Here is a 17,224-nt window from a genome sequence, read left to right as displayed (position 1 = left end):
ATGGTCAGCTGTCCATGCCATAATATACAACAGAAACGTAAGAAGATTTCTACACACACTCACCTTAATTAAGGCCACGGTTACTTCCTTCCTAGCCCTAACCTTTCCATATACCGCCGTCTCCATAAGGCCGGTCCGTGTCAGTGCAACATAAAACAAATAGTAAATGGAAGGGCTTTACACGTAATGATTTATGGATTTTTCAGTACTCCTCTATTACTAAACAATTTCGCAGTAATACTTGTCATACGAACATGCTCTATGAATGCGTTTCATGTACCAAACAATATCATCTACCTGGAGTACCATTTAAATGATCAATTAATGAGCAGGCAAACAAGTGCACTGTACTATGGGCGGGCACCTAGTGATAGTACATATATCTCACTGTATTCAGAGGTGAGAAGTACTATTGTCATTATTTCTATTAATATTATCATTATTATCCGTATTTCATTTGGATATTTTGTTATTAATATTTTAAAATGGAAGGTCTCCATGTGTGGTATGAGTAATTTATTTTGTACAAATGGGTGGGAAAACAGTGTTATTTTCAACTTGGAAAATGTATATGAGTCATGTGTATAGCCCAGAGTCTGTTGAGGTGGTCTTGTTGATGTTGTATTCGGAAAGTTCCTATGACACATATGAAACACCCCAGAGTCTGTTGATGTTGTTATTGTCATGGTATCCGGGAGAGGTTCAGGGCGTAGTCTTGACAAGAGGATCTAATGATGATTGGCGGGCCAGGATCAATCTTGACGTATCATGTAAAGGCAGGAGTTAGCTGAGGTCTATATAGGCGTGTGATCAAACGGCGAGAGGAACACGATACGGTACTGGACTGGATTTCAAACTTTGGTGGGACGTGGTCTTATTGTGTTTGTGAAACGTCACTGTGGAGTGCTTATTGTATCACTTGTTGCGGGTTGGTAAAAGCTGTTGGGTGCTATATCTCAGACTTTCCGGAATTCAGGTTTTAGAACGACAAGCGTGTGTTGCTTAAGTGAATGTATCTTTAAACCAAGTGTTAAGAGTCAGTGAACACAGTGTTATAATAAGTGCCAATTATGCGAATATGCAAGTCGTGTTGGTACAGAGACAGTGTAGGGCACTTATCTACATATATGTGCACTGTTCTTCGGACTAACTGAAAATGGTTGCTTGGTCCTCGCTTTCGGTTTCCCACTGTTTTGTTGTTGTTGTAAATATGGAGTCTTCCAGCGGTAGTTTGTGAGTGTATTTTATGTATATTTTTGTGTGTTGATGAGGTGCTCTTGCACCTATGTTATTTAGATTATAGTTAGTTATTTTCGAATCAGTGGAGTTATTGATGAACCTAGGTGCATCTCCTACCTATTTAGTGGTTTTGCAGAAGGTTAGGTAAGGCGTGAAGGAGATGTACCAGTACGCAGCTATATGTACACGCCCTGGGAGAGAAAGAGAATCTGCCACCTGGGCGACTGCCCTATCAAAATTCGAGGGATACATTCTGGTGAACTCGGGCACCCATACTACGGACATTTCGGTTAATTATTTTTACTAATGTATTTTATTTTAATTATGTTAGTAACTTTCTCAGTTATTTATTCATATATTTTGAATTAGATTACAATGCACGCCCAAGCGTGAGGCTATTAAATATCTTATTTTATTCATATTTGATTATTTTAATGATATTGCAATGGTTATTAATCATTACGAATTATTGTTATTTATTAAATAATTTTACAAACGACACTCAAATGTGGGGCAGAGATTACGGTTACTTGTTATTAATTCTATTATTATTATTATTATTATTATTATTATTATTATTATTATTATTATTATTATTATTGGTAATTACATAATTATATTACAACCTGCATAGTGATTTAGATATTCGGATCCTAACGCCTATTCGGATCCTAATGCATACGCTATCTGATCAGAAGTATCCGAACACCTACCTCAAACTGAAGGCAGATTTTCCTGGTAATATATTCCCAAATCGTCGACATTTATCTCTTGTTGGCTTGGCTTTGGCATTAATTACAGTCCTGACTCTGTTGGGGGACTTTCCTCAAAATGTCGTAACGTTTTCACGGAAATGGCATCCCATTCTTCGCGAAGAACCGCCAGGGAACGTGTTAACGTGGTCTGGAACACAAAGTCGCCGTTCTAGCTTATTCCACAAGTGATCTATTTGGTTTAAGGCGAGCCAATCCAGTTGCTGAATATTATTATCCTTAAACCATTACCTTACAGTTTTTTTTTGCACCTTGCTTTACGTCGCACCGACGTAGGTAGGTCTCATGACGACGATGGGATAGGAAAGGACCAGGACTGGGAAGAAAGCGGCCATGGTGTAAAAATGGGAAACCACGGAAAATCATATTAAGGGCTGTCAACTTTGGTTTTCGATCCCACTATCTCCCGGATGCGAGCTCGCAGCTGCGCGAACATAACAGCACGGCCAACTCACCCGGTCATTAGCTTACAGAGCCCGCTTGATGATTCTGAACGTTATCATGATGATATAAACAATAGTCATCACTGAACTGATTTACCACGGTACGCAATAAGAAAACATCCCAAATATGTTGTTATCCTTCTGCGTTTAATGTGTCATGTAGGTGGAAGACATCCCCACACATAACGCCACTTCTTTCAAACTTCACTGTTCACTGCTGGTATTAACATTGAAGTAGATTGCGTTTCCCGAGCATTCTCCATTTCTAAATCCTTCCATCCGCTTTCTACGACTTATGACGTGATTCATCACTACAAATTACCTGTGTCCACTGTTCTAGTGGTCAGTGGACTCGGGGGTGTCGCTATTTACACCACGCCAAGCGGTGCATTATATTAAGAAGGGAAATATTTGGTTTATGGATAGCGCTCGACCATGAAAAACTATTTCCTAAATGCTGATGCACAGCCGTTAGACTATTTGTACTTTGCGTAGCACTTTGGAATTGTCTGATGATTCATTCTACAGACAACCGACGATTTTCTCGCATCGCCCTCTTTAATGTTCGCTTGTCCCTGAGTGTCAGTATATGTTGCTGACCAGATCGTGCCTTTTTCAATTTTTTTTTTTGGCTTTCGGTCTTAACGACTATTTAGCCAGCTACAATGTTGTACGTTTCTGATTATGAATTATGAATTGACAATTTTTTGTGTGTTTCTGATTATTAATTATGAATCAACTTTGCTTATTAAGACGAACACTAGCATCCAGCCCCAGAGCCGGAGAAATTAACCAGACGAAGTTAAATTTCCGACCCGGCGGGAATCGAACCCGAACCCCAATGACCAAAGGCCAGCACGCTAATATTTAGCCATGGAGCCGGACAGATCGTGGTTTCGCTGTGGTTGTAACTTAACGTTTGCATATTAAAATGATATCACTTACAGTCGATTATGGGTGCATTCGTAAGGTTAGAAATATTCCTTATAGATTTCTTGCTTATGTGGTAACCAATGATTACTCCACTTTGAAAGCAACTAAGCTCACCTGACCTACCCATGTTGCTGTGCTGTATCCTCACTGAGCAGTACAAACCTCGCAGCCTCCTTTTATACCGGGTGTCCGGACACTATTGTTCAGGGAGTGCATGTCTCGAGTGTAATCACCGGAACCTGGTGGCACTGCGACCAATGTCTGGTAGCAGGAAGGGCATCAGGAAGTGATTAGCTGCCATCCCCGGAGGCCAGAAATTTGAATAGTGATACGAGGGCTGGAACGGGGTCCACTCAGCCTCGGGAGGCCAACTGAGTAGAGGGGGTTCGATTCCAACCTCAGCAATCCTCGAAGTGGTTTTCCGTGATTATCCGTGGGTTCCCAATTCTCCTCCAGGAAAATGCCGGGATGGTACCTGAATTAAGGAGACGGCCGCTTCCTGCCCTCTTCCTTGTCTATCCCTTCTGAACTTCCCATCCCCCACAAGACCCGTGTTCAGCATAGCCGGTGAGGCCGCCTGGGAGACGGTCTGGTCCTCCTTCCCAGTTGTAACCCCCGATTCAAAGTGTCACGCTCCAGGACACTGCCCTTGAGGCGGTAGAGTCCGAGGGAAAAACAACTCTGAAGGGTAAACGGATTAAGAATGAAAGAATGAAAAAAAAAAGAAAGAAGAAATTGTCGTTGGAAGAATACGTGCAGTTGTATGGTAGCGTGGGGCAATCAAGGAAGGTAGACAATAAATTGACTGTAAACAATATCTAACCGGAAAAAATAATTTTAACACAATCTCATATTTCGTTTCAACAATATAAAAGAGAAGTGTCAGAACTCTAGTAATTACGTGTCTAATGTATTTAAGTAGCCTTGGCAAACCGTATGGAACCGCATAATTTTGTTCGACGAGCAAACCAATAGATACTACATCACTTTTCATTTTCCCTGGTGCGCTTCTTGAGTGATGCCGGGGCTATCTTCATCATAGATATCACTCTCTGGAGAGTATTAAGTCTTTCTTCCGAGTGAATCAATTTTGTTGATTATAGGTCCATAGATGGCTGAAGAGACTAATTCTGTCACAATGCTGGCACATCCACTTTATCAATGCTCCATCCTTGTTTCAGCCTGGATTCACGACCTTGTAACTAACAAGGAGAGGCCAGACCCTGCTTCCAATCAATTTCAACGAGCTTCAACGTACCTGTTGGGGGACACTCAACAGTAACTTGTTTATAAGATTTTAGGTCAATGCGCATTCGTTTTCGAAAAAATGTGGTCAAAAATCATGACGTAAGATTCACTTCGGGGCAAGTGGAAGCGATAGAATACTAAAAGGCGAGCAAATTTTACCTGAACATGTCGGGTCCACAACCTAATACTTTCAGAAAAATGAATGAATCACCGATTCCAATGCAACGCATATGTAATTGGAGAGTTATACCAAGTCAACCGGAGCGGGTGCCCAGTGGTCACCGCACTTTCCTCCGAACTCGATGTGAGTTCGAGACTCGTCACTGCTATATTTTTATAAAAAATAAATTATTATATGTGGGAACGTGAAGATAAAAAGGCCAACAAAAATATTACGCAAATTTCAGTACGTCCGCCTCTGTGGTGTAGTGGTTAGTGCGATTAACTGCCACCTCCGGAGGCCCGGGTTTGATTCCCGGCTCTGCCACGAAATTTGAAAAGTAGCTCGAGGGCTCGAACGGGGTCAACTCATCCTCCAAAGGTCAACTGAAACAGGGGGTGGGGTTCAATTCCCGCCTCAGCCATCCTCGAAGTGCCTCTCCGTGCTTTCCCACTTCTCCTCCAGGCAAATGCAGGGATGTATCTAACTTAAAACCGCGGCTGTTTCCTTCCCTCTTCCTCGTCTGCCCCTTCCAATCTTCCCATTCCCAACAATTCCCCTGTTCAGCTTAGCAGGTGAGGCCACCCGGGCGAGGTTCCGGTCATCCTGCCCAGTTGTATCCCGCAGAACCCAAGTCTCGCGCTCCAGGACACTGCCCTTTAGGTGGTAGAGGTCTGATCCCTCGCTGAGTCAGAGGGAAAAACAACTATGGAGGGTAAACGGATTACGAAAGAAAGAAAGAAAGAAAGAAAGAAAGAAAGAAAGAAAGAAAGAATGAAAGAAAGAAAGAAAGAAAGAAAGAAATTTACTGCTGGATATCTCTCTCTTTCTCTCCTCTGGTGAATAGGAAACGTCCAGGAAGGTAGTTAATTGTCAGTTCGTTGCGAAACATCGAGCACGCCAGCAAAGACTTGTAAATTAGGAATAGACCTATTAGTGCAATACGTGTTTAATATAATAATTGATCAGTAATCACCACAGTGAGTTACGGTAAGTGGATCATTCCACGTGTGTTTTTACTTAACTGTATTTTGTCAAGCTGTTTCAAGTAAATTATGTCCATCATTACAGGTTTAGTGGGAGCCTCCGTGGCTCAGGTGGCAGCGCACCGGCCTCTCGCCACAGGGTGCTGTGGTTCAAATCCTGGTCACTCCATGTGAGATTTGTGCTGGACAACGTGTAGGCGGGACAGGTTTTTCTCCGGATACTCCTGTTTTCCCTCCCATCTTTCATTCCAGCAACACTCTCCAATATCATTTCATTTCATCTGTCAGTCATCACTCACTGCCTCAGAGGAATGTAACAGGCTTCGGCAGCCGACAGAATTCCTACCCTCGCCGCTAGATGGGGGCTTCATTCATTTCATTCCTGACCCAGTCGGATGACTGGAAACAGGGTGTGGATTTTCATTACAGGTTTAGTACAGTCTGACATTTTGGGTGAATTGTCAGCGTTGAGGCCTTTGGTTCAGAAGGTGCCGGGTTCGATTCCCGGCCGGCCCGGGGATTTTAATTACGTCTAATTCATTCTTTTGGCCCGGGGACTGGGTGTTTGTCTCAATACTTTCCTCTTCATATTCAGACAACATACAGTACTTCACTACCAACCACCACAGAAACACGCAATAGTGATTACATCCCTCCATACGGGGCTGGTGTCAGCAAGGGCATCCAGTCAAAAACGGGGCCAAATCCAGGTGTGCGATACAGTTCGCAGCCGCTATCCCACAAGTGTGGGAAAAGCGGAAGAGGAAGAAGAAGAAGAAGACAGGTTTAGAACTACAGTATTTGTCTCGTTTGAAACGGTTGCATCAATTCACAGTCAGTTATGAATGAAGAACATCCCTCGACGAGCGTGCGTGTCCGCTAGACCAACCTGGTTTCCGTTACATACGAGAAGTTATTGATGCTGCGTACTTTTCTGTTAAGGCATTGGATAAAAGAGGTATTATAAATCTGTAAGCAAGCAGCTGTACTACCGTGAGTTCGAAACTGATGGGAAAGGAAATTTTGCAACGATTTTTGAATATGCAAGCAGAAATGGCGTTCTCTGACGAAGAAGAACTGATTCACGAAGAAGGAGACGACGAAAGAGAAACCTGTGAAAATACCGTGCCTATTCCTGAGACGAAGTACTGTCATCGTCATCGAACTCTTTTTCATCACTTACTGAAGTACCCGAAACAAAAAAAACCACATTTTGCATCTATACCACTTGATGTTAAAATAATAGCGGCAACTCTAGTGAAAGAGCTTTGGAAGTGGAATCAATCAATCAATCAATCAATCAATCAATCAATCAATCAATCAATCAATCAATCAATCAATCAATCAATCAATCAATCAATCAATCAATCAATCAATCAATCAACCAATCAATCAATCAATCAATCAATCAATCAATCAATCAATCAATCAATCAATCAATGAATCAATCAATCAATGAATCAATCAATCAATCAATCAATCAATCAATCAATCAATACTGATCTGCATTTAAGGCAGTCGCCCAGTTGGCAGATTCCCTATCTGTGGTTTTCTAGCGTTTTCTTAAATCTCCGATCACTGCCTTGAAACTCAAGAAAGACTTATCGCGATGTGAGATATACACAGTTAAAAAAAATTAGGGGAACAGATTTTGTAACGTCTGGTATGTAAACATTAATTTGGTGGATGGGGTTCCAATGATCGTACAGCATGCCTTGATATCTTAGCTACTCAGGGTATGTCATATCGAAGTTGTACTCCATCTGTAGGCGTAGGCATGCATTAAACTGTCAAGCGACCCCTCAAAACAAAGTGAATAGCAATGCGTCCGTGTGTCGTTGTGAGGAACACAGACTACTGCGGTCATTTGAGCACGTTGTACGTAAACCAACACATCCTATGAGACATCTTAACGAGGTTCAATTCGTATGAGACGTCACTTTGATCCATGAAGGATGGACTTTTCGTCATGTTGCTGTGGATCTCAATGTCTCTTAGTCAGTTATTCAACGTTTGCGGAATCACTACAGTGAGACAGGACAGTTCACAAGGAGGGTTGGACAAGGTCACGAACTCATGACAACCCCACATAATGACCGATATGTGACCATCTGTTCGTTGCGGCGTCGTTCAGCAACTGCCAGAGAACTGCAACAAGTCCTCAGGAGGGTCACTGGAGTCACGGTGTCTGACCAGACAGTCAGGAACAGGTTAAGAGAAGTATCTTTACGGCATAGACGTCCTGTTTGAGTGCTCCGTTTAACGCAGCAACATCACGCAGCTCACCTTCTGTTTGCCGTACCCACGTCAACTGGCAACTTCGCCAATGGAGACCTGTGTTGTTCACAGACGAGTCCAGATTTCCTCTGACACAGCGTAATGCACGTCAACGTGTATGGAGATGCCGTGATGAGCAGTACATGCCAAATATTGTCCAGGAAGGCGACCGATTCGGACAAGGTTCTGTGATGCTGTGGGGTGGCATCAGTATTGATGGCCGTACGGATCTTGTCGTCGTCCGTGGTAATCTTACCGCTGCGGGGTACATCGAGCAGATACTGCCACAGCATCTGTTGGTGGCTGCATACGATGTTGGCCCCGAATTCGTACTCATGCATGACAATGTCAGGGCTCATGTAGCGCGCGTCACCAGAGCTGTCTTGCGAGAACTGGATATTCAAGAGATGGAATGGCCAGCTGTGAGACCCGACCTTAATCCCATCGAACATGTGTAGGATAGGCTTGGCAGAAGTGTTCGTGGGCATCCTGTTCCACCACAGACTCTCCAAAACCCCAAACAGGCTCTCATTGATAAATGGGACCTGATACCGCAACATGACCTCCGTCGACTTATACGGAGTATGCCACGTAGGTGTGAGGTATTGTTTTGTGGAGCATGGCATACGTTCAAAAACATGTTCTACTAACTTTTGAACTGTGTATACCGACGGGGTACAAAGTTGGATTAGTACGAGACCATAGATGTATGGACGTCGGCAACAATACTCCAGGCGATGATATCATGCGCACGGTATGCGTCGAAATTAACCGCGGAGAAACGTGTCTTTATAAACGTAAACCAGGATTGCTTTCCGCAGAATATTGGCCGAGAGAAATGTGCGTGCAATAATGTGGCTTTCCTCCAATGTGCTTGGTGTAGAGGATTTCTCTGCTTTTCGTGCGTCTATGATGAATACCATCCAACGCACTGTGAAGCAAAGCATGACAAGGAGAAATTGAATGAGTCAACGAAAATAAAGTTCACTGCATTTATTCCAACTTTTTTATTCGAATTTTTATTTTCACGTTCCCTCAAATAATAATTTATTTTGTACAAAATATATAGCTGCGACGAGGCCCTACCTCTTGTCGGCGATGTTCTCAGACAAGTACGGTGACCATTCACTCACGGTTCTAGTCGGCAGCGGTGTAATCCTCTATGTATAGGCTATATGCATTGCATTGGAATAGGGGATACATCAATTTTTCAGAAATTATTAGGTTGGGGACCTGACGTGTTCAAGTAAAATTTGATCGCCTTTTAGTGCTCCATCACTTTCACTTGGTCTGAAGCGGATCATGCGGCGAAAGCGTTACACGAGTTACTGTTGAGTGTTTCCCCAACCGGTACATTGAAGCTGGTTGAAATCGGTTGGACGTAGAGTCTGGCCTCTCCTTTTAATATGTGATGCGAACGCCATGTAGTGCGCGGGAGACCTGTCTATATTTCGTTCATAGAAGTGTAAATTAATTTACAGTGCACTAGAACTCTTCTTCTTTTTCTGCTTCTCTTCATATAATGTTCCTCCGGTTTTTTTTGTGGCCGCTTTTATATGTGGATTTGGCCCAGTTTTACGGCCAAATTTTCTTCCCCTATTAGGAGGGGATATTCATTATTGCGTGTTAACGTAGTGGTTAGTAGTGTGTTGAAGAAAAGCTCTGTATTAAAACTAACACAAACATGTACTTACCGAGCCAGGGGGATTAAAACAGTACCGCGTATTTGATAAAGCTCCTTCTATCCATTTTTTCCTAAAGACTTGTCTCGCCTCCCAGCCGCATGTGGTTATGCAGTCCTTCAGAACAAGAGTCGTTTTGTTCATTTCCTATATTGACGTATAAAGGAAAATGAACCCTAAATACATTAGCCTATACTGTATAGGGTTTTCAACTGCACATAAGCATGAGAAAATTAACACAACGAAAATTGTTTTCATGGGCTGCATATCGATAAATATCTGAGAGGCGTGACCAGTTTTTAGGAAACTAATGGATAGGGAGATCATTGTTAGATATGCGGTATTTTCTCTTCAGCGGCGATATGAAGTTAATTTCTCAGTCCTGTCCGGTAATAGAAAATGGGTATTTTAAAAATACTATATGTTCTATAATGGAGAAAACTATAACACGTATATCACTGTTCTGTATTGCACCCATTGAATTAAGCCTCATTTCATTATAATATATTTTTTTGTGGATATCATAGGTGAATTATTTCCACACGGCAAAATTCTGTCATTCTCACAGTTCTGTATTGACAAAGACCACCAAGGAGCATCTTTAAGCTACACAAGTCTCTGTAAGGCACGTTCTGATGTGGGCAATAAAACAATTATCTCGAGGACAATACTTCATCACCAGGCCAAAGCTAGGGGAGAAAATAGGTCAACTTTAGGAATCTTCCGCTGTTTGCAAGACGAAGACCCACGGAGGAACGCAGACAGAAGATAGAAATACCTTCCTGAAACCCCTTAAAATGAAATGGAATCGTCCAAACTATCATGTCTCAAAACACCTCAGCCAATCACAAGCTACTATTCTGATTATTTCAAAAGTAGCGCTCTATATTATTCAGTCATTCTAAGATATCCAACAGCAGTTACAGATGTTTTTGTGGAAATTATACTCCGATTTATATAGCGTCAACAGTGGATGAAGAACATTTATTAGATGTGTGGGCGATAATTAATTATGTGCAAATGCGTCGCAAGGCTAGGGAGAATGAGTATTCCCGCAATTTCTTAACTCCGCCCTACAGTCCTCCAGACAACATATTCCAACCGAAGCCGTCACTATTATTAAAACATCTGCGATTAATTTTTCAATCACAATATAACAACGGAATCGCTGCCAATTTATGTATTATAAGAGGTATTAATGGAGTGACAGAAGGTGGCGCATAAATAAAAAGACGCTCTGACAATCATAAAACCTCAGAATAAGTCAAGGGATATTACTCCGCACAGATACCAGGACCTGCGAACAGACGCTAACTCAGGGAGGACAATCTTTCTTTGGAAATCGTGAGATGAAGACGTGAACTGAAAACGCTCGTGTACAGTATCATATTCATGGTACACTTTAAAATTTTCCGCAGTGTGTTAGGCATTGAATAAGTTCATGTGCTTGTATAATGACATTGTAATAGATATGAGGCAAATATTAAGCACACGTCGAGGAACATTTATTCATTTTGATATAATAAGAGTTGACATTAATCTTATTTTTCTTTGTACACCACTTCGATGCATTTAACAACAGCAGACAGTTCGTAAGAGAGGGAACTTTGTCAATGGCGATCAGACAGCAAGCTACGGTAGTTGGTGAGGAGATACTTTCATTTTCAGCAACTGGGAGTACATAATTAGTGAAGGAATGGTAAACAAACAGTTGTACTACAAGTGAGTGTAGAATGAAGGAGACCACTGCGAGAGGGGTGAATAACATTTTGTAACAGGATTAACGGAACTTTGTCGAGAGCAGGTAGCCGGGGAAATACATTCTCGAGACATACAGCAGCCCAGCTAACAAATATTCACCACGCAGGAAATTTCATTCGTGTGGAAAACATATGGACTGCGATAGGAGGAAGATGTGTACATATAATTTTAAGTTGAAAGCGTTAAATTAGGTCATAAAGTGTGGGTTAGAAATAAGGCAGCAAGAGATTGTTAACGTGTGAAAATTGTTATCATTGCCATTAATGGATACGGCAATATTGTGCTATTGTGTGAAACCAACGCCAATATGTTCTAATTCAACAGCGACGGACGCCCGCGGCGCGGGCGAAACCAGATTGCTACAATGTGAGTAGACCAATTATGATGATAAATCTAAGACGTAGTTTACTATTTATATATGCTAGTTACGCGAGTTGTCAGTTAGATGTTTAGTCATTGTAGTTTATTTTAACGTATAGCACAGAGGGTATCTTTAGGTAGGATGTTTTATTCACGCACAAATGTATTGTTACTCTATATTATTATTATTATTATTATAATTATTATTATTATTATTATTATTATTATTATTATTATTATTATTATTATCATCATCAGTTTTACTAATTTAAATTGATGTTAAGGCCTGAATTAATTCTAAATTAGAGGCCGTTGGAAGGAATTTTGCTAGATTGCACTTTATAAAATTACATTTGCAGTTCTAATGAAGTGAATAAGATTTTAATTAGTGTTGAATTTTGCCATGAAGTAGTGATATGTTCAATTTGTGATGAGTTTCGTCAATCTGAGTATGCTTCATCTGAGTACAAGGAACATGGACAGGTGAAGATTATTTGAACTTTTAACAGGTGATATTTGATATTGAGTATCGTCTGATAATTTAATAATGAGTAGATCAGTGTAGTTATAATGAATATTGCTAGGTAACGATTTGAAGCATCCAACTGGGGAGTGTAAAATGATGTATTGAAGTAGTGTGGAAATTGGGTACAGGAAAACCGTGTTGTGTGATAAGGCTTATGATGTAGAGAGAGTGATACAAGTGGTAAGTTGATATGCACAGTGGATAGAATGATGATAATGAGATGAAAATAATACGTGCCAGCCGCGGAGATGAAGAGATAATATATTCCAGCCAAGAGCTGATGTAATTTAGTAATATTCTAGCCATCAGAGCTGAGAAAATAAATGCCGGCAGTGTGTGCTGAGGAAGTAATGAAATTGAGCGGGAGGACAAGTGTCCTAGTGTAAATTGAGGTGCATAATATAATATGTGAATATCACGAATGAAGAATATAAAGCAATATGGAATACCATCGTTAAGTAACGTAATTATACGTAAGCTAATGAAATGGATTATGATTAATATTTATTGAAGCAGTCTGAAACCCCAATTGACGTGCGATGATCGTGTTGCAATAATTTTACGATTTTACTCTTAATTTGATATTTGTTAAGCCAGTAATACCACATGTTTCCAGAATTTTGTTCTATTGCTAATGAATTCTTGTGTATGGTACTCCTGACTATTATATATTTATTTATTAATGCAAAGTATCAATGAAGCCATGAAAGACGACTATGGTCATGGAAAAACGTCTGCACTCGGAGATTAGTAATTATTGGGCTCTGAGCAGTATTACCTTGTTATATTACGTAACGGTGCAATCTGAGACTATTATATTTTTATTTATAAACTCGATAAAGTGTGTGTGAATAAAATTCATGTAAATAATGTGAACATAGGTAGGATTTAGGATGTCGTTTGTTTTTCAGCCATGATGGTTCTTCTCTTAGTGTTTATGAGTATAATTAGGTAATATTCCTTTGTGACTATAATGTAACATAGTTAATTTCATTAGTTTTCCTTTCATTTGATTGAGGTAATTACCGTGCACGTTTATGTTAGATAGGGAAAGGTAGCTCGCGTAACAATTAAGTAAACAACGGAATAGATTTACTATTTTTCTCACACAACAATGCAAAACAGAATTATAGGAGTTACTGAACTAAAAACTTGGTCAATATATTATATTTTGTTACTAATTATATGTGATATCCATGATTAATGAACAATTAAAGTTTGTAAAAGTAAATATTTGGGAATATTCAAATAGGATTTTATAGATCCCACATTGTTGTGAAAACAGTAATATTTATGTTAAAAATAAAGTTCAGTAATTTCCAAGTTTTTTAGTAATAACAGTTTCGGAAACCTATTGTCGAATGATGGAAAGTTACACAGTGATTTTATTTTATTTTATTTTATTTTATTTTTATACTTTATATTCATAATTAACAATGAAAATTTGCCATATTTAAATAATAGACAAAGGTTAAGGAGAAATGACTCCAGAAATTTAATTGGGATGTTCTAAGGTGTTGAAAAGTTAGTAAACCACGGTGAAAATTATAATTTATTATTTTACAACATTTGGTGACATTTAGTGTCAGTTACATAATTTAACTGGTGCTTATTAAGCCATTGTAATGCACTTGAGATCACTGATGACCATAATATCAATTACAGCATTCCCAAGGATAAGATGAATTCATAAGGTGATAGTAAATTAATTAATTGGATATTAGAGTTCATCATAATTTAATTATTTTATTAATTAATTTCATATATTTTCATTTTTTGAATCACTTGACAATGTCTGTAAAAGATTGCAAGTTTGCATTTAAACAAATATTTGACACGTTTACAACTCAATAATTTATGTTTATATTTCATTTTATTAATCAGTTATAGACGATAATTATGTTTACTTTGATTAATAAAGATTTGTTATATTTAATAATCAGCCTGAGTCATGAGATTTATTTAGTAGGTAGTATAGATAGCCTGTAGTTAGACACTCCTTGATATCACCCTGCAGGTGACGAAGAACTGATCACCAATGAGACAGAATCTCCAATAGCGGTAAGTATATTTTTTACAGCAGCCGTGGCAAGAGTCAAGAGAAGTTACCGCAGCTCTACCGACTAAAGGGTGCAGTATACACATCTTAAACACAGAATGACAATCAATTCTATTTTAATATTTTCGTTCTTCGTTAAGTGATCGACGTTCAAATGTGCTTTTGTTGTTTTATCGCACTAAGACCGATACTAAGCAAGCATCATCGAGGGAGCCTTCCACACTGATGATGACATTGCTACCGCTGATGAGCCTATCATTGTTGCGTTTTGGCTACGATTGAGCTGACTGTTGTGTCTCCAAATGTGCAACCGTCCTCGGCTATTGGAAGCAATGACCTTCATTTAAGGCTTGAAGGATAACAATCACGCAGCTTACCAAACACCAAGACCGAGATTAAACCTTTTTGGATCTGGACTGTTTCCTCTGTTTTCTCCGCATCACAAGAGATAGTTTCGAGCAACTCTGTCTGGTCCGCCTTGAATACTTCTCGCATATTTCAACCATGTATGACTGGACTCAATCATTGCTGTCTATTAACAAAGTCTGTCTCCCGTACAAGCGGTAGACCGATTCGCAGGTATAACCTGAGAAGCGGTAATCTTGGTTGACAGGCCCCACACTTTCACACCTGCAAGGTCACACTCGCATCTATATGCATATATTTCAACATAGGGCTGCTGACCCCTCACGTCACTCGATCACTGTTCCTTCATTCGACTCCAGAGAACGGCCAGTCATTCACAAAGACTAAATACAGTGATTATTACTTAGCACTGACAACTAAACAGAAACAGCTCATGCTAGCCAGCACTACAATAGTCTTTACAACGACAGTTAACACCGCTCCAGTTCTGCTCGAATCAACTGTTCCATATACAGACGCCAAGTCAAAAGCCGACGGTAGCACGCACGCGCACACACACACACACACACACACACACTCTCACACACACACACAGAGTACCCCAAGGCAGTACTCACAGTACTCCGCTCGGTATTGATACTACTCTGGATCCGGCAATTGGACGACAATGAACACTACTGCCGTCAAGCTCCAGTCACGCACTCTGAGTCGGCGCAAAGAATACTCCAAGACAGTACACACTCATTTTTGTTAGCAGTTTTAGCCTCGTTATAAATGCTGCAGTTATCTGTACAACTGCATTATAAGACAAACATATCTCCAAACGAATACACTCATGCCTGACTGGTCGACGATCAGAAATTATCGTCGACCTAGCGCTACCAGTTTTCTTCAAAAAACCTTACGAAATATGTTTGAAAAGTTTATATACATTCTATACACAACGTGACGCCTGAAAATAATTCTGTATAATTCGATAATTCCAGAACAAAAGACAGCACTCTTATACGCATAGAGTCATGTGTGTATGAAATAAATAATGAGTGCCTTATAGACCCAATTGGTACACCAATGTGAGAAACTTAATATGAAGATTTTTTTTTTGCTAGGGGCTTTACGTCGCACCGACACAGATAGGTCTTATGGCGACGATGGGATGGGAAAGGCCTAGGAGTTGGATGGAAGCGGCCGTGGCCTTAATTAAGGTACAGCCCCAGCATTTGCCTGGTGTAAAAATGGGAAACCACGGAAAACCATCTTCAGGGCTGCCAAAAGTGGGATTCGAACCTACTATCTCCCGGATGCAACCTCACAGCCGCGCGCCTCTACGCGCACGGCCAACTTTTTTTTTTTCAACTATTTTTATTTATTCTATACTTCAATATTTACATTCACACATGAAATAAATCGGCACTTGCCAGGTATTGGTGAAATAGTGTTGAAATAGTTCATTTGTTCATGCACTGTCTGGTATTTAAAAAAAAATCACTGATACCTTCGAGGTGTTCATTCAAAACTAAAACGTAAAAACACAAAGACACATTATATATCAAGACAGTTCAAGTAATGGCCATATCTATCTTCTAGCTGTCCACTTTCACTCAGTTTCCATCTCTCTTTCCTTAGGTGGTACAAGAGAGCCGGTAGTATGACACCATCAACACTGTCCAACATGTATGTAATGTAGTGACCGAGGAGCCATACAATCGCTTGCTGTTTTATCTGAGGAAAGGCCGTTACAGACAGGCGAATCAGTTTCCTGTCATCGATGTCTCCAAGAGGAAGGTTCATGAGGCGACACACCTGTCGTTTACACCAGCTCCATGTGCGCACGACATGTGTGCATGTTGTCAAGCGATGTATCACTGTGTCCATCTGACCACACACCGTACACCAGGGTGATTGTTCCAGATGTATTTGGTAGCGACGTTGTGCTGTTGGTACCAGATTGTTTAGGAAAAGGAATATTTGGGAACGTGCGTGGGACGAGAGTTTCATACGGCTAAAGTTGACCCACACCGTTGACCAGTGGGCGTAGAGTGCCGTGGACTCAATCCGCGGGGTGAAGTGCACAGCTCGTCGTAACATAGTGTAGATGGTCTTGGTAGTAGCATTCGTTCCAGACGGGAGTTCACTGACGAACTTTTGGAGTTTCAGTTGGTGATCTCTAAAAATTTTCGGAAAGGAACTAGAGTCACAGCTATCTGGGCTCCAAGTGTCTTTGTACAATGCCTTCGAGAAATTGTCCGATTGTAATAATATAGAAATATCATTTTTAAGAAGTAGAGCTTGGCATTTCGTTCCGTGTGCGATGAGTCCTAATCCACCAAGTTTACATGGAAGATACAGCTGTTCCCGTTGTACTCTAAATAAATAGCCTTGCCAGATGAACCAGCCAATATATTTTGAGA

The sequence above is a fragment of the Anabrus simplex genome, chromosome 2 (assembly GCF_040414725.1).
Source record: "Anabrus simplex isolate iqAnaSimp1 chromosome 2, ASM4041472v1, whole genome shotgun sequence".
Taxonomy (NCBI): domain Eukaryota; kingdom Metazoa; phylum Arthropoda; class Insecta; order Orthoptera; family Tettigoniidae; genus Anabrus; species Anabrus simplex.
Note: the sequence above shows the minus strand (reverse complement) of the source record.